Raw genomic sequence first — 18,981 nt, forward strand, 5'->3', positions numbered from 1 at the left:
GACTCTTAGCGACCCCAAGGACTGTAGTCTGCCAGGCTCCTCTGTCCATGGGATTCTCCAGGCAAGAATACTGGAGGACGGTGCCATGCCCTCCTTCAGGGAATTTTCCCGACCCAGAGATTGAACCCACGTTTCCTGCACTGCAGGCAGATTCTTTACCCACTGAGCAACCTGGGAAACCCAAATTACTCTTAAAAGGCAATTGCAAGTTTATAGGTCTTTTCCCCTTGGTCAGTGGGCTAGCTGAGGTAAACAACCATGCATTACTCTCCTGGGAAGTCAAAGTTTGACTACTCTGCTGGATAGTGAAATCATCAAAGCTGCTCTAGTAATATCTATTGCAAGGATGGACAAAATTGGAGCTTCATTTTTGCAGTCAGGGTCTTTCAGAAATCAGGCGAAACCTGGATCATTTCTATATTTAAAATGGGGAAAAATCCAAATTCTTAGTTTGAAGCTCCCTGTGTACACAAGGCCGGGACCAAAGTTCCCCCTGACTTGGCCCTCCTCCTGATGACAAGCTCTTTGGGTTTGGCTGGGATAACTCAGGTCGTTTCAGCCCTGAATACCCCACATGCCTCAGTGGTACAAGAATGTAACTCTTTCCCCTTACAGGAAAGGATAGCAGATCTGATGCCAACCAGAAGATGCATGAATGTCAGGGGAGACAATGGTAAAGTTGCGAGGTAGACTGTTTATATTTGGGGGGGCTGCGTTCCTTCCTCTCTCCTGTTTCAAAACTTCCCCCCATTCTTGGCTATTTTCCCACTTTATATTCCCACTTCTTTCCATTTATTGTGTTACTAATTATTGAGTGCAAACATTTAACATCACAATTTAGCATCAAAATAAGATTGTGTACACAGAGATGAAACAGATCAACAGGATCAAAAACATGTCAGCGTCCAAACATGCAGGATGTGTGACCGTGGCTTGAAGAACATCCTGGAGATGATTGCGGAGCCTTTTTTTAAGAAATGCTGTAACATCAACCCTCTTGATGGCATAGAAGATAACTTTGTGTGGAAAATCAGCCTCTAATGACTCTGAGTAGAAAAGTATTATAGAAAAGTCATACTCTGTACGTGAAGAAGTTTTAGGAATACCTTACCTTACTTTATTTCACTTATGACTTCCCTTTTGCATATGCACAAGAGTTTATTTGATGAAAGTTTGTATCTAAATGAGGATTCTTTTAATATGCTTAAAATAAAAATTCAAAGCCTTGATCATGATTTAATTTGCTATTTTCTTAGCAGTATGTAAAATCATGGCGCTTGTATTAGTTTGCCAAAGTGAAAATGAAAGTTGCTCAGTCATGTCCGACTCTTTGCAACCTGATGGACTGTAGTCTGCCAGGCTCCTCTGTCCATGGAATTCTCCAGGCCAGAAGACAGGAGTGGGTCGCCATCCTCTTCTCCAGGGGATCTTCCCAACCCAGAGATTGAACCCACGTTTCCCACATTGCAGGAGGATTCTTTACCACCTGTGCCACCAGAGAAGCTCTGCCAGGGCCACCGTTAACAAAGTACCACAAACTGAGCAGTTTACATAACAGCAATTTGTTTTCTCATAGTTCTGGAAACTGTCAAAGATCAAGATGTTGCTGGGGTTGATTTCTTCCAAGGCCTCTCCGCTTGGCTTGTAGATCACCATCTACTCCCTATGCTATGGTTTTCTCTCTGTCCTGTCTGTGTCCAGATCCCCTCTTTGTATAAGGACACTCATTGTATTGGATTAGAGTTCATGCTAATGACCTCTTTTTAACTTAATGACCTCCTTAAAGACCTGGTTTCCAAATACAGTTTATTTTCAGGTACTGGGGGTTAAGACTTCAATAATGAATTTTAGGAGAACACAATTCAGTTCATAACACTACCTTACAATTGATGGCTTCTTAGTTCAATGAATGTTAGAGCACAAACCTCAGAGTATTGTAATGATATTAAATGAGTCCCTGGAGCATAGGAAGCACTATGTGAGCCTTAACTGTTTATTGTTACCTACTTCACAGGGTGGTTGAGAAAGCGAAACAAAATAGCTCTTGCAAAGCGCTTAGCACCAATCCTAGCGCATAGGGAGCGCTCCATCAATGTTGACTGCTATCTCACTATTAATTTGGAGCTATTATTATTTTTAAAATTATTCTTATACCAGTAAATAAAAGTTACTGAGAAAAAATTCACCATACGCTTCAAAAATAGGAAATCTTTTTTTTTTTTTAATCTTGGAACTTAATGATGACATTGAAAACCCTAGTGCACAATTAAGAAAGCAAGAGCTGGTAGCCATGACTTCAGGCGTAATGCTTACAAGATTACTTTAATGTGCAAAAGTGTTTTGTAATTACCTAATTGTCTGGCACCATCTCAAGTCCTATTTTTTAACCCCTTCATGTCAAGCCAAAGACATCTCCAGCGGGTGTGACCCACTGATACAAAATGCATTAAGCTTTTATGGCAGAGCCATGAGACCACCAACAGCATCAAGAGATTAATAATTGGAGTAAGAAAGATAAATTTCTTTTATGAATAATTCAGCCTCTCATTAGAAATTAGAAACTTGAGAGCCCCAATACTTGGGAGAGTAAACAGAAACCTGCCTTTAATGGGTTGTAATTTTAAATACAAAGAGGATGTTGCCAGTTGTCACTTAGACAAGCTATAAACATACTTCTCAATGAAAAGAAACTCCCTCAAAATGAGATCACTCAATTGAGTCAGGTTTGAGACAAATAATGAGATGAATACATTTCTGATCGAGTTTAACAACAATCTTTGTCATCCTGAACAAGGTGATTAACTTCCTTACAGATAAACTTATGAAGTTTTTCAGCCACACACATAAATTTTATATCTAAACTAGGCATTCCTCCACCAAGTCATACTTTAAGATTGCTTCTTCTATCCCAAGCCCAGAGCTTTTCACTGAATCCACGCTTATCAAAGTATCCTCCAAACCTCTAGAGCTTTCTAATATTATCAACAAGGGTACTCTGCACTAAAAATAAAACTAATGAAGGTGGTCCTAGGAAGAGTTGTGCATTTTACGTCACGCCTTAGGTGTGCAAAACTCCAACCTTGGCCATCAAATACAAAGGAATGACTCAAATGATGGAAATTTCCATTCAAGTAGGAGGGAAGGATTTTATCAAGGAAATACAGTACAAGTTTGCAGGTTTCCATCTACAAAAGAATATATAGATTTGTTGCAGAGACAAGTTGTGCTCATCAAGCCCATTTCATGTTCTTCCTGGGCACACAGTCAACCTCCTCTGCAGTAGGTAAGGCCATGTGACAGAGTCCTGGCCAATGAAATGAACGACATTTCCAGGCCTGGCCCTAAAGACACTCCCAGAGCCATCCTCCACTCTCTCATCTACCACGTGCCACCTGGTTGGTGACTCAAGCCTGGAGACCACAGCACTCAGGGTAAGTTTGAGAGAAAAGCCCTGAACATGGCAGAGCCACACTCTAGCAAGAGCCTGGATCCTTACCACCCATATTCTACTGTGACATGAGTGAGAAATGCACATTCACTCTGTTAAGCACTGAGATTTAGCAGCGATTTCTTGCAGCAGCTGTAGCTTTATTTACCATGAATACTACATGTACGAACTTTACTGAAAGGACTATTACAAGGATCAAATTTGTGTGTTTGCTTTTTAATTTATTCAACAAGTGTTTGTCTCAAGTCCATCATGTAAGAGTTACTCTACTAGAAGCCAACTCCTGAAGCACTCTGCTGATAGAGTTTAAGACCTTGGACTTTCAAATCAAAATAGGGATTTGAATTCTGACTTCTTCACTTATCGGCTGTGTGACCTTGCTCATGTTACTTAATTTCTCTGTACTTTAGCTTTTTCACTTGCAAGATGGGGGAATGGGAATTAAAAAATCAAGGTATGTAAAATCCTTAGCTCCATATCCGGTTATATCTCAAAAAAAGTTGACATCATTGTAAAGTCTGGACAAAGCTCCACTTTTCCAAATTAAACATAACATAAATTATGGTGAATCATCAAATTTATAAGTGCATTCTACTTGCGTAACTATGAAACTCAAATCCAATTACATCTCTGGAAGAGACTGAAGAAAAGTTAAAGACAGATTCCCAGCACTTGCCCTGGTGAAGACAAAGAGGCACATCCTCTGGCAGTGTACTTGGAAATCACAGTTTAGTCGAGGAAAAGTAAAATTGCTGGTAAGGTTACTTGCAGATCTGGAAGAAGAAGAGAGGAAGAAAATGGCAGTTACAGGAGGGCTTCCTTCCCTCGGGAACCCCCAGTGATATGTTTCCTTGGCATGCTGGGGCTTTCCCAGTAGGGTGGGCCCATTAAATAAATACATATTTATTTTTCTTTACTTTTGTAAAACCCAGTAATGCAAAGACTTATGTTTATTTAGTATTTTCCTATTTGTTTTCATAGCCAAGACATGTTTGCTGGGTTGGGCAGTTCCTTGAGAAGATCCTATTTCCCTGTCCTGCCCCAGTCAAGAGTTTTTTGGAAGAGAAAACAAAATGACATTTTAGAGGTATGATTAAATAAGCTGGTATTCAGAGATGCCATTAACTTGGAGAAGAAGAAAAAGAAAAAAAAACCTACAAAGTAAAACTAAATCAAACTGAATACATTGGCATTGAAGGACCCCAAGCCTGGAAAAATCTTGTTTAAAAAGTTCATAGTATATAATTTTTTGTAGGCCTGTTGTCCTGGTTTCAATTATCGATAGTTAATGAACATTACTTTTCTGATGTGAACAAAGAAAATCAAGAAAATGGGAGCTCATGCTCGAACAGGCAGTAGGTAACTTGCTTTAGGGGAGAAGCAGAGATCCAAACCAGGGTACAAATCACCCATCTTTGCCTATTCAATGCCCATGGGTTTTACCAAAAAGGAGAGTTTGGGCAAAAATTCTAGGGCAAAGATTCTAAAAATGAGAAGGCAGCAGCTCCCTAAAGAGCTATCCAGGCAAGTAGCTAAATCTATTTTCCATTACAAATGGAAGGGATCACATTGTCCCAGACTTCAAAAAAGGTCAGTGTGAACTTTAAAAACCTCCATTTTATTTGCTCAGTAGTTTGCGTAGACAGAAGACAGAGCCATTTGTAAGAAAGGATCACAATTTTGTGACTCTAACCTTAAAGACTGGAGAAAGATAGGAGCTTCGCCTTCTTGGCACTCCCCCGATGCGATCTCAGGTGGCCAGAGCGTCCTGGGCCTTTGTTCCCCTGTGGCGCAGAGAACGGCCTGGGAACCAGCTGCCCTCAAGGGATTAGAGCCTGCAGTTTCTGCAAAGTCTTTTGAACATTCTTAAGCAAGGTCGGAGAAGGCAATGGCACCCCACTCCAGTACTCTTGCCTGGAAAATCCCATGGACGGAGGAGCCTGGTAGGCTGCAGTCCATGGGGTCGCTAGGAGTCGGACACGACTGAGCGATTTCACTTTCACTCTTCACTTTCATGCATTGGAGAAGGAAATGGCAACCCACTCCAGTGTTCTTGCCTGGAGAATCCCAGGGACGGGGGAGCCTGGTGGGCTGCTGTCTATGGGGTTGCACAGAGTCGGACACGACTGAAGCGGCTTAGCAGCAGCAGCAAGCAAGGTGGACTAGCCAAATTTTCTTTTTAGTGGTCTTTCATTTTAAACAAGACTGTTCTCCCATCCAAGTACTAACCGGGCCTGACCTTGCTTAGCTTCCAAGATCAGACAAGATTGGGCATGTTCAGGGTGATATGGCCGTAGACAACAAGACTGTTCTGAAGAAGGAAAATCTGTCTCCTGTTGGAGTCAGAAAGTCAGCCTTAACAATGGAGTTAACTGATTACCTTCAGAAACCCACTTAGCCCAGACTAGGCTCAGGCTAATAAAGAATTTCTTCAGCAGCCCCAGTACCCCCCAGGAGAAAGGGGATGACTGTTTTCATCTAATTTTCCCCACATCTAGGTTCCATGCCTGGGCTTCCCTGGTGGTTCAGATTGTACGGAATCTGCCTGCAATGCAGGAGACCTGGGTTTGAACCCTGGGTCAGGAAGATTCCCTGGAGAAGGGAAGGCTATCCAAGCCAGTATTCTTGCCTGGAGAATTCCATGGACAGACGAGCCTGGCAGGCTATAGTTCATGGGGTCACGAAGAGTCAGACATGACTAACTAACACTCAAATTCCGTGCCTACATTATGAATCTTTGTGACTGTCTTTGAGAAGTTTAGAACTGAACAAGAGAGGGAATTCCCTGGCCATCCAGTGGTTAGGACTCTGAGCTTCCACTGCAGGGCAGCAGGAAGCACAGTTTAATCCTGCATGTTGCTCAGTGTGGCAAAAAAAAAAAAAAAGTTCTTAAAATGCTTTATCTTCAAACAAAATAAAACACACAATTGAACAAGACCTCAAGAAGGTTACACAGAGATAGGAAAACCCAAAACAAATCCTTGTCAAGGGGAACCTACCAGGCCTGGAAGTAACTCCTCAACAAGACTACCTAGCCACCACATTTGACTGCTCAGAGAACCTGAACTCCAATTTAGGATTGGAACTCAGGAGTGAAAAGCTGGAGAGAGGCAGCACTGCTAGGGTATTGGTCTGTGTGTTCCATGTATGGACTCAATGTAATCTTTACAACAACTCTATGAGGCAGGACAGTCATTATCCAATTTTATAAATTAGGAAATAGGATCAGGGAGTTTGGGTCATTTCCCCAAGTTCACAGAGCTAGTAAGTGGCAGAGCTGGGATTCAAACCCAAGGGGCATGACTCCAGAGTTCATTAACTTAACTACTAATTATAGTATTTCTTCTATAATCTGGAACCCTTAAGATAAGAAGGAATAACTTCTGATGTTGGAAATGCAGGCAAATAGGTATTTTTGAGCGGCACAGCCTTCTTAGCACTCTTCACCTCTCACTTCACAGGACTCCGTTGATTCATATAACCTCCCATTCATATGGGACGTTAGGTCCCAACATCTGGGATCTAATGCCTGATGATCTGAGGTGAAGATGATGTAATAATAATAGAAATAAAGTACACAATAAATGTAACGCACTTGAATCATCCCCAAAACATTTCCCTCCCTGCCCTAGTCCGGGGGAAAATTGTCTTCCATGGCACTGGTTGCTGGTGCCAAAAAGGCTGGGTACCACTGCTATAAGACCCCCCCAGTAGCTATCCCCAGGTCAGTACGGCTACAAGCAGTTTCTCCTGTGCCTCACAGGACACCATCCCTCAGACATCCTATCCTGGCAGATCAAGCACCATGGGAGGAAGCGGCTCTCAGTCCTTCCAGCCCAGTAAGAGTATTCACATTTTCCAAGATCCCTGATTACAAGCCTGAATAGAAAATTTGCTTTCTGATTCATAAGCATCCTTGCCTTTATGTTTCTACAGAAAGCACTTGTGCTAATAATATGATGCTTAATAATGAGATGTCTATCAAAGGAAGTGAAATGTCAGTGGGGAAACAATGATGTTGGACCAAGTCTAAATGTCATGCCTTTTAGAGAGTCTTCACCCAAAAGGGTCCTGCCCAAAGCACTGGTATTTATTAAAGGTGCTGCAAAGCAGAAATATTTGCTTTTCTTTCTCATCGGTGGTTCTAGGGAACTTTTCCATGTTTTAGAAAAGTCCTGGGCCTGAAAGTGCTCAAGCATCAGGCTGGCAGAGCTTGGCAGAGTAACACTGCCGCCAAGTTGAGGACAAATCTATTTGTCCCTCTGTTACCATTAAAACCTTCATCCCTACGTTTAGAACCTGACACGTGCCAAACTGCCCAGTTGTTCCTCGCATGTCAGTAAAGTGTGCAGCTAAGCACGGGGTTTGAAATACATCATCACAACTGTCCAAACACAAACCCCAGTGTATTCAAGAGTCCCAGAGAGGATAAGGGTGTGGGACTAAAATGATGTAAATTGGCCAAGACTCAAAATACCATTTAAAATCAAGCACAGAAAAAAATAGTGCCTGTGAAAAACACTGGATTGACAAGCATAAAGGCATCAAGATTTGAGTCCCGTGTTTTCTGAGCTCTACAGAGAGCCTGCCCCCTTTTTGCTTGGTCTATGTGGCTCATTCTGAAGGGACAAAAAGAAAGTTCTGTTTTAGAAGACGCCTGGCCAAAAGTGTGCCAACAGAACAAGACCCTAGCAACATTGTGTCTGCCCAGCTCTCCACTCCATGAAAACCAATTCAACTCCAGTCAAATCAGTGGGGTTTGGAGGTCATAGGATGAAAAAGGGCTGAAAGGGGCCTCTGGTTACTACAAAAATAAATAAATATAGTCCTTTTAACTTTCAATGTAATTTTCACAGGGAACCTAAAACAAAGAAGCATTGTGCTCTATAATCTAGCCTATCTGGTAGGGCTATGTCAAGTTATGCTACAGTAACAAGCAACTCTAAAGTAGCAGTGGCATCACACAATAAAGATTTACTTCCCATCCTACTGCTTGTCCATCACAATTCAGCTGGGAGGCTCCACTCACAAATAGTCTTCAGAGACCCAGGCTGATACAATAGCCAACATCTCCAAAAAGCCAGAGGGGAAAAAAAGCCCTGGAGGGTCTCAGAGTGGCAGCTACATGATACAGCCTGGAAGTAACACTGATTCAATGGCTAAAAACTCATTAGTCAGAACTACTTGCATGGTTCCACCCAAATACAAGAAGGCCAGGACGTACAGTCCTACCACTTGCCATGGATGACTATCACTGACACTCTTGATCACATCTCTAAGCATCGAAATTCAAACTCTTTGATTCAAACCTTCTATACATCATAACCTTAATATAGAAGCAGAGCTCACAGGCCCAACCTGGCTACAGGGTTGTTCCAGGCTTGAGGCTGGGAAGCCAAATTGTCTAGATTGTTCTACATAGCCTAAGACTCTTATCTTTGGTTGGCTATCCCATTCTTACTCCAGAAGATATCAGAATCCCTGACTTAGTCACGGAATAATTGATTCCCTTGCTCATTTTTTTTTTTTTTTTTAGTCCTCCAGAATGGAGAGAATTTGGAAACAAACCAAGTATTCTGGAGCCTTTCTGGCTCAGGCTCCTTTGCATTCTGGGTAGGAGAAAAACAGACCCCTGGAGCTGGGCAGGGAACCTAGGGAATAATTGTCTGACATTGGTTCTGATCCAGAATTACTGCTGGAGGTCTGTGAAGTCAGCAGTATTTGCCAGCTGCCAGGGAATTCTCCTCTCCCAGGTGTGTGTGTCTATTTTTAGAATGTATGCAGATCTCATGATCCATAAAACGTACATTCAGTTAAAAGGGACCCTGAATTCATCCTAACATTACATATTTTCTCAACCAATAGCTTCTCAAAGTGCATTCAGTGTAATTTCAAGGAGCGGTGAGGAGAGAGTGGTCTGCCAAATTTGGGGGAATGATTCAAAAGACTTAAAGAGGTTCTTGTATAAACCCCTGCTCTCCAGAAAGGGTATTTTGTGAGGGTCTTTTTTTGGCATTCTCAGACCCTTTTGGCAAAATTTCTAAGACAAAGGAAAGCCATAGCCAAACATTTCGATAATTGATTCTGAAGCTAAAATTTGCTTCACTATCACACTGAGGGTGGGGTGAGGTTATAGGGTGGGGAGCATTTTAAGAACGTCAGTCTAGAGCTCTGTGTAAACAAAACCTCTGCTTGCTGGCAGGTCGGTGTAAGTGACATTTGGTCAAAGGGCATCGTGAGAAGCGTTAAATCAACAATTATAGAGCTAGAAAGGAGCGGGGGGGGGGGCGTTGTACACACACACCCTCCAGGGTTCACTGTGATAACTGAATGCCTGTCATCACTTATTCCAGGTATATCAGAGGAACCTGCCCACAGTTATAAATGGAGGGAAAAGCACATGGACATTAGGATCATGGCAACATCTCAACTCCTGATTTTCTGTCATGTTAGCATAGATGATAAACTCAATTGTCCAGCCACTTCCATCTGTGGGGTGACTGCTGATGGTGCAGAGTAGGGAATCAGAACAGCCTCTTTAAGTCCATCTTGTTCATATACCTAATCAGTGCTCCTGCTCTTCTTGGCAGGCTTTTCTGGAAGAGTTGAAGGAGGCGTTACTGAGTCATATATGCCAGTTGCACACAAATCGACCATCTGAGGAAAACCTCCCTGTTGATCGTCTTCCCTCTGAAAGTGGCCGCAGCTCATCACATGAGCTTTGCAGAAAAAATTAGCCTGCTGTACCCATCACCAAACAAAGGCAGAAAGGTTTGCCCCCAAAGTTCAAGGGAGCCCCTCAGCTCTGAGGCCATCTACTCCCGAGAGGCAGAACATGCTGGGTAACTATCAAATCCTCACACTGGGGAGAAATCAAAGGCAGGTGAACCACAGGGGAGCCTGTTGCTTCAGACTAGGCTGCTAGTCACTGCTCCTAAAGACTCAAACACATGCTATTGTTGGAATTTCTGGGAACCAGAGTGACCCCATAGCCAGTAAGACCAAGGGAGTGACTTCCTGCATTACTCTGAGTCCCCAAGTGTCTTTGTAATTAGCTTATATTGGTTAGTATATGTGACTCTCCCTTTTGTTTCTCTCTTTGGAGATCTATCAGCATTATTTTTGCTGTTCAGTTGCTAAGTCATGTTCAACTATTTGCGAACTCTTGGACTGCAGCATGGAAGGCTTCCTTGTCCTTCACCATATCCCTGAGTTTGCTCAAACTCATGTCCATTGAGTGGGTGATGTCATCCAACCATCTCATCCTCTGTCTCCTTCTCCTCCTGCCTTCAATCTTTCCTAGTATCAGGGTCTTTTCCAATTAGTCTTCACATCAGGTGCCCAAATTATTGGAGCTTTAGCTTCAGCATCAGTCCTTCCAATGAATATTGAGGGTTGATTTCATTTAGGATTGATTAGTTTGATCTCCTTGCAGTCCAAGGGATTCTCAAGAGTTTTTTCTAATGCCACAGCTCAAAAGCATCTTTTCTTCGACGCTCAGCCTTCTATTATGGTCCAACTCTCACACCCATACATGACTACTGGAAAAACCTTAGCTTAGACTATATAGACTTTTGTTGGCAAAGTGACGTTTCTGCTTTCTAATATGCTGTCTAGGTTCTTCTTTGCCTTTCTTCCAAGGAGCAAGCGTCTTTTTGCATTTCATGGCGGAAGTCACTATCCACAGTGATTTTCATGCCCAAGAAAATGAAGTCTATCACTATTTCCATTTTTCCCCCATTTGCTGTGAAGTGATGGGACTGGATGCCACGATCTTAGTTTTTTGAATGTTGAATTTTAAGCCAGCTTGTTCATTCTCCTGTTTCACCTTCATTAAGAGGCTCTTTAGTTCAGGGCTGAGAGGGAGACAAAGACAGAAGGGGCTGGTCTGCAGAACATGAAAAAAGTTCCTGCCACCATCCTGGGCAAAGCCCGACTTGGGACAAAGGTATAGTTCAAGCCCCAGATCCATGGGGCCAGGGAGCTCCAGCTCCCCAGGGAAGCATCTGCCACCTGCCCAAGCAATGGGAGCAGGAGGGCCGAAGGCAGACAGAACGCAGGGAAATGAGCGGATTTCCCTGACACAAAGAGGCCGCCCCTCTTCCAGAGGCTCCTTGGGAGCAGCTGCAGATGGAGAAGATGCTGCTGAAGGGGAAAATGTCTGGATTTCACTTTCTGTGTTCGGGGTAAACCCACGGGCCCTTTGGAGTCAAAAAATTATTGAAGTCAAGGAGCACTGACAGCTGAGGTGACTGCAGCCCGCCTCCGCTCAGCAGGCTGTCTTCTGGGAAGATCAGGATCACAGAGCCCATCTGCCAGTACTTACCGCTGAATGGCCACGATCAGTGCTGCGCATGCGCAGAAATGACGCACTGCCGCGGGCCAGGAGGGTAGGTCTGGAGTCAGACTCCGGGAGAGGGCAGGGCCTGCAAGCAGCCTGCAAAGGTGACCAGGATACCAGGAGCTGATGGAGTGAACTCAGATGAAAAGAAAGTACGTAGGAGGGGTCGCAGAGTGTCTCCTTGCCAGTGAAGCAGCTCCTCGAGCAAGGGCGCTGAAGGCCCTGGAGTGGGACTGTGAATCTGCTTCTGAACAAAATCCCAAGCTGATTCCAAGGCAGGTGGTGCCCTGAGCCACATTTTGACTGATGAGACTGATGTTTTATAGGACAGACCTGTGTGTCCTGTGGACATAGGAAAATACATTTTTCTATCTTCAAATGTTTTGGTAAGCTCTTCCAGGTCACTGTATCTTCTTCTCAGGCACAATGGCAGGGAAAGAAAGAAGGGAAAGAAGGAAGAAAGAGTACCTCTGTGGGGCAGGGAGTCCTGTCCTAATGGGGTCGCGTGCCAGCCATCCGAGAGAGCGGAGCTCCGTGCTTGAACTCAACCAGAGTCGACTATGGAAACTTTTGTGGGCAGAGTGTTTGCACGCCTGCCAGCTCACACACTCCCACGCAGATCTGCCCTTGGTCTTGCTGACTGTGAATCTGTGAAATGAAGATCAGTGGTACAGGGACTGATCTTCTGCCTTAGGGTCTTGTCCTTACATTATTACTAAGCCTGCCCCATGAGTTGTGATCTCTGTGTTCCTGAAACTGGGGTCTGACTAATTGTTAGGAATCCTAACATTTTTCCTTTGGAGTTTTGTTTTCATGATCATCTGAAGCAAAAGTTTTACAAGTTATAAAAATAACACTTTTCTTTTGGAGTAATGATTCTCATTTGAAAGTTTTCTTCCACAGAATCAAACTTGACTTTTTTTTAAAGTCAGTGTTTCTCCAGTGATGGTCTCCAGAAATATTAGGAGACCTTCAAATACATTCTCTGGGATCTATATGAATGGCCTTTTCTTTTTTCCATTAAAAGTGAAAACTACCATTTTTGAGAGTTGCAATGGAACAGTAGTTTTAAATATAGGATCTAGAAATGAAATTTTCCTTGGCTTATAATGACGTTAGGTGGAAAATCTCCAAGGTTGAAATACATCATGTGCCAATTCATTTGAATTCAGTTCAATTCAACAACTATTTATTAAGCTGTGGTCCTAATGCTATGGTCGGCACAAGGGAACAGAGTGCACTGAAGTTCCTGATGTACTTGGAAGAGAATTATTGTCCAAGAAGCAATGGGAACATTCTCTCTGGAGGAATCAGGAAGAGCTTCTTAGAAGGATGAATTCACCATTATGACTTGCAAAGAGGGAAAAAGAAAGGGGAAGAGAAAGAGAAAGGTAGACTGAATATGACAGATGCAAGCTGCAGCCTGAACAAAGACACAGCCTGTAACATGGTGTCATTAGTGCACAGGGTTTGAGGTCAGATAGAATGAGAAAGGAGATAAATAGGCAAGGGCACATGTGCCGTGCTGAGGAGCTTGGGCTCATTGGCAGGAGAATTTAACAACTCTTCTAGGTTTTAGTGCCTTTCCAGGATCTCTCTCTCTGTATGCCTTTATTACTCTGTTTTGTCTGGAAAGTTTGAACATGCTCAAGGGCCGTATTTTACAGGTCTCACACTCCTAGGTGTAAAGAAGTTTAAAAAAGGAGACATAGTATATATACATAGTATGTGTGTATATATATATATATATATATATATATATATATATATATATAATCTTAGCAGTGGCATCAGAATTTCATTTGAAGAAAGAAATGAATGTATTTGTTGGAAAAAATACGTGGATAAAGCCTTGGGATAGATTCCAAATATCTGAGAATTTGTGACTTTAAATATCAGAAGAGGGGAAATACTTCTGCATAATTGGGGAGAGAGGAATTGGGGTTCAGGTGCAGGGCTCAGTCCAAAGAGAGCTATTGAGAAGGAAGGAAAAGGTAGAAGGATTGAAAAGAAAAAAAGCAATATGGGAAACAGTGGAAGAATATCTCCCAACTCAACAAATCTTGAGAAACATCTTTAAAAATCCATTAGTGCTGTATAACAGTGGTGTTTTGTGGTGGGATATTGAGGACAGGCTTGAATTTCAGGACAAACTTGAACCGGGGTGTATAATGGAAGGGGCACAGCAGAATGTGTTGTGGAGCCTGAGGTGGCCCTAAATACGTAAGCCACTGGGAGTGTGCAGCCATCTTGGAAAGGGCCCGGGTTTCCCCAGGCTATGGTTCTGAACTAGATTTGAGAGGTGAACTGGTTAATTTTATGTGTCAACTTGTCTAGGTTGTGGTGCCCCCAGTTATCTGATCAAAAATCAGTCTGGGTATCATTGTAAAGATCTTTTTAGATTTGGTTAGCATTTACAGTCAGGAGACTTTGAGTAAAGCAGATTACTGTCAGTAATATTGGTGGGCCTTATCCAATTAGTTGAGGACCTTAAGAGCAAAGATTGAAGTTTCCAAAGAAGAAGCAACTTTGCCTTAGACTGCAAGATAGAAACCTTGCTTAAGTTTCCCACCTGTTGGCCTGCTCTGCAGATTTGGACCCAAGACTGCAACATTAACTCTTACCTGAATTTCCAGCCAGCCAGCTTGCCATTTGAATTTCAAATTGACAGCCCCAAAATCACATGAGCCAATTCCCTAAAAATCTCTGACTCTTGAGAGAGAGAGAATCAATTTTATTTCTCTGAAGAACCTTAATGCAAGGGGCAAGGTGACCCAAAATGATATGCACGTGACATAGCTCTACAGAGGGCGACAGTACATATTTCCAGGTCCTGGGCAGGAGCAAGCCTTGGTAGAACAGAAAGGTAGATGAACTCTAGACAGTCAAAGACATCCATGATTATCTGCGTCAGCTCTGGACTTCTAAATATGGGAGAAAAACAGACCTCTACCTTGTTTATTCTAATCTGGCCAAGTTTCCTGCCACTTGCTGATGACTGCACCTCTGCCTGAGACTGCCACAACCTCAGCCACTATAGAGTGATGGGCCTGAAGACCTGACTGAATTCCTCAGTAGGCTTTTTCCAAATAGCAAATTCGCTGAGCTTAAATGATCACATCTACTTGTCACCACCTTGAATACTGGAGAGGTAAATTTCTGTGGGTTAGGATTGAGAGTTTCATGGAGAAGTGCTAAGGAGATCATCACGAGACGGGAACAGAAGGGGTTAGAGGGTATTTTACACTATAAATGATGGTTTAAAAAATAAAAGCATAGCTTAAAAAAAAAGGAAATTCACTCAAAATAGTATGTGCTGTGCTTAGTTGCTCAGTCATGTCTGACTCTTCGTGACACCATAGACTGTAGCCCACCAGGCTCCTCTGTCCTTGGGGATTCTCCAGGCAAGAATACTGGAGTGGGTTGCCATGTCCTCCTCCAGGGGATCTTCACAACCCAGGGATTGAACTCAGGTTTCCCACATTGCAGGTGGATTCTTTACCAGATGAGCTACCAGGGAAGCCCTTGAAATAGTATACCTGGATCTATAGTCCAGAAGGTGTTTGGTTTAAACAAAACAGAAATGAGTACTCAGGGGTGTGGCCATCATCCTGTTTATAAATAAAGACATCTTCTATTTGTCTCCTCCTATAATTTCAGTTCATTTTTTCTCCTTATTCATGCATTCATTCATTCAATAAACATTTATTAAGTGAATAGGGGCTAGGAGCTCAAGGATGAGTAACACAATTCTTGCACTTCAAGAACCCAAAATTTAGTAGACAGGATAGTGAGCAGATAAATAACCAGATCTGTAAGTGATATTGTTGTTGTTGTTCAGTTGCTAAGTCATGTCCGACTCTTCATGACCCCATGAACTGTAGTCCTCCAGGTTCCTCTGTGCATGGGATTTCCCAGGCAAGAAGACTGGGTTGGGTTGCCATTTCCTTCTCTAGGGTATCTTCCCAACCCAGGGATTGGACTCCACATCTCCTGTATTGGTGGGCAGATTCTTTACTGCTGAGTTACCAGGGAAGCCCTGTAAGTGATATAGAAGAGATAAAAATAAGTCTTGAACCACAGGGAATGCCCAGAGAATTAAGAATGACTCCATAATGAAGGAGACATTTGAGCTGGGCTTTGAAGTTTAAATAGGAGCCTTGCAGTGAGAGAAGGAGGGGGACCATTTCCATCTCCTGCATCTGCATGTCTAGAAATGCAAATATTAAAGGAGATTTGGCCCATTCCAATGTCAAAGGTGGCTTCTCTGAGGAAGTTTCCCTTGCAGTGAGATCTGGGTGAATAAGAGTTGATGAGGAATGAAGAGAATTCAAAGGAACCCAAAGATGCAGAGGCCTTGTGGAAGGTGAAGAATGACAGGTAAAGAGGGGCAGAAATGGAACTCAGATCATAAGGTGGAGACTGGTATGAAATGAGGCTGGGGACATTTTTAGGGAGTCAGGATGATACAGGGATAGACAATGTTAAAGAGGCTTTTCTTTTCTCTTTTTCATAAAAGAAGTGAGAAGTGATTGAAATATTTTCTGTAATGGACCATGTGATCATTTTAGCTACTAACAATCTGAAACTCTCAGACTAAATATATTAAGCTTTTCCCAGGAGCCCTGAGATTCTCAGTTCCCACTGCCAGCATTCTAAAGCCAAGCTATAGGCTTACTGGCTGGACTCACCATCAGTATCAGAATATTATGCCATCTCCAGTAGCCACATAATTCTTCTCCATCAAGACTGGCACACTGGCAAACTTTAATAACTGCCAGGTCTAATTCTGAACAGACATTGCCCTTTAGACTTGCAAAGGGAGCCCTTTCCCCTCCAGAGGCTGCCCTGTCAGTCTCAGAATGACATCCTATAAAACCAAGTATTAGACAAAGCACCAGATGCTTTGTCTAATAGATGCAAAAGATGCAATAGTAGGAGGCAATCATATCTACACATAATACAATCTCTGAGAAACAGGGTCTGGAGCCCAGCAGATACTGCTGCACTGATGGCTGCATTTTATTCTTACCCTATTGAATATGTCATTTCCCACAGTTAGGATGTCAGTCTGTGACCTGAATTTCCAAGCAAGTTGCTTGTACCCTCAGCCATTAGCTTGAAGCAAGGTGAGAATTTTAGCATGCAAAGCAGGGCTTATATATTCAGTGTCGTAGGTAAGGAAGATGCCTTGGATTTTGGCCTGGTCGAGGAGTTGCCTTTATTTTTCATTAATATCATCTTCCTTATAAGAACATGTTGACACAAACACACACACTACACACACTGGACACACAAAGAAAATTCTTGAAGGCTTCCCAGTGAGGATCTCTTAAGAAGTAAAGCCCTCAGAGGCACATTTTATCTAAAAAGGCAAAAAGCTGAGCTGGAGGATTAGAGAGAAGAAGGCTACGGCTAAGGACAGCTATAGCAGACACGCCATGATTCTTCGGGAACCTCAGATTTTCCTCGAGGGAAAGAAGGACTCAAGGTCAAATGGAAAAGCATGAGAAAAAATGAAATTATGGCTCTGTCTTAAATTGCAAGCAGCTCTTTTAGAAATGCTTTTCTGTACTGTTGGTAAAAGGTAGGGGCAACTAGTTTCTTTTCCAGAAACCTGCCTAGAATATGGAAGTGAATTTTGAAAGCAAACAAAATCCGTTTTATCTTCAAACTTCAAAAGGCTTGAAGTTCTATATTCCTGGCTGTCTTCATATTCAAACTACTTACCTGGCCTTTGCTTTGCCCTGTGGCAAACAAGCTTCTTGAACACCAAGGCTAGTTTGTGACATTAAGAAGTGAGCATGTAAACAGCTTAAATGCAGCAAGTGGGTCAGTCTTTGTAAAAGAACTCAGTCTTGTCATCCAACCAAAAGACAAGCAGAATTTTCTGACAACATTGAGAAATGGTGAATATATGATTTCCTGCCTCTACCACCCACCCCAATCAGAAGACCCACTTTCTCTTCACCTTCCCCATTCTAAGCATTCTTGTTCTTTCTCATTCTCCTTACTCTTAGCAAACATTTCCCTAGATGCTTTTGCCCAGTGATAGCATTTTGGGATTAAGAATATACCCTCTCAAAGCAGCAGGGGGAACATGGCTTGTTTGCAGGTACAAGTTCTGGCATTTTAGTTATGCTTCTGTTGAGCACCAGCTGTATGCATATAGAGCTGTCTTTTTTTGTTATCGCTGGTAGGGCCCCATGATAGGCATCTGATTTCCCTTCTTGCATCTTTTCTTCACAGAATGAGTCCTTCCTATCCCAGAGCAATTGTGCTTAGTCTGTATGGCTTGGGTGGAGTTTCCTTCCACCTCCCATCCCACAAGAAAAGTCACGTGGCCTGGCCTTCATCAGTTCCAGCAGGTATTCCAAGATTCTTTGCAGTGATTGGCTCAGAGATATGTAGCAATTGTTGACATTTGGAGTTTCTTGACTCTCTTTGATTGCAACTTTCTGTGCCCTGTTGCAATAAAATTCAGTTAATACAGTAATTAGTATTCTGTTTTGTTCACAAACAGCATTGAGGTTGAAAATGGATGTGCATAAACAAATATTTCCTCATTTTCAATGACTGATGCAGGAAGATCTTTGCTTATAAATGGAAGCTTGACTCAGGTGAGGCCTCCTGGAATGCCACAGGGTTTTAAAAGACAAGTCCAATCAATATAGGTTTACAAAAATAAACTCTATTCTCCCATCCAAAGTACACCTTGTGTGCTAAGTCGCTTCGGTCGTGTCTAACTCTTTGAGACTCTATGGACTATAGCCTGCCAGGCTCCTCTGTCTATGGGGATTCTCAAGGTAAGAATACTGGAATGGGTTGCCATGCCCTCCTCCAGGGGATCTTCCTGACCCAGGGATCGAACCTGCATCTCTTACGTCTGCTGCATTGGCAGGCGGGTTCTTCACCACTAGCACCACCCGGGAAGCCCCAAGTACACGTTGTTTGACCTAGTGAAATTTGCACACACGCTATTTGTTTGTGGGTTTTTTTTGCTTGCTTTTCTCAAAAAAACTTTTGCCACTAACAAAACAACCTTTAAAATATCCCTCTCTTTGGGTTATAGATGCAATCCCCCTTCCATACAGTTTGGATTATGGAAGACTATTTAAGGATCCATGGTTTATTAGCAAATCCGCAATGCCAGCATAAAAGCAACATTTGTGATTTTTCTCTCCACTTTCAA

The 18,981-nt window shown here is 42.7% G+C and overlaps 1 long non-coding RNA gene across 2 annotated transcripts in view; it reads left to right on the forward strand.

Annotated features, from left to right (window-relative positions):
- Window positions 1-18,274, forward strand: part of LOC133249555 (uncharacterized) — a 62,266-nt gene extending 43,992 nt beyond the window's left edge. Inside the window, exons 3-4 of one of the 2 annotated variants that reach the window (XR_009737015.1) lie at window positions 10,039-10,219; window positions 18,039-18,274. This is a non-coding gene — a long non-coding RNA (uncharacterized LOC133249555). Of the gene's footprint in view, window positions 1-615; window positions 1,298-10,038; window positions 10,220-18,038 lie in introns of those variants that run through there. The other variant, XR_009737014.1, reaches the window with a different exon arrangement.
- The last annotated feature ends 707 nt before the right edge of the window (window positions 18,275-18,981 follow it).

Source organism: Bos javanicus, chromosome 6 (assembly GCF_032452875.1).
Source record: "Bos javanicus breed banteng chromosome 6, ARS-OSU_banteng_1.0, whole genome shotgun sequence".
NCBI lineage: Eukaryota > Metazoa > Chordata > Mammalia > Artiodactyla > Bovidae > Bos > Bos javanicus.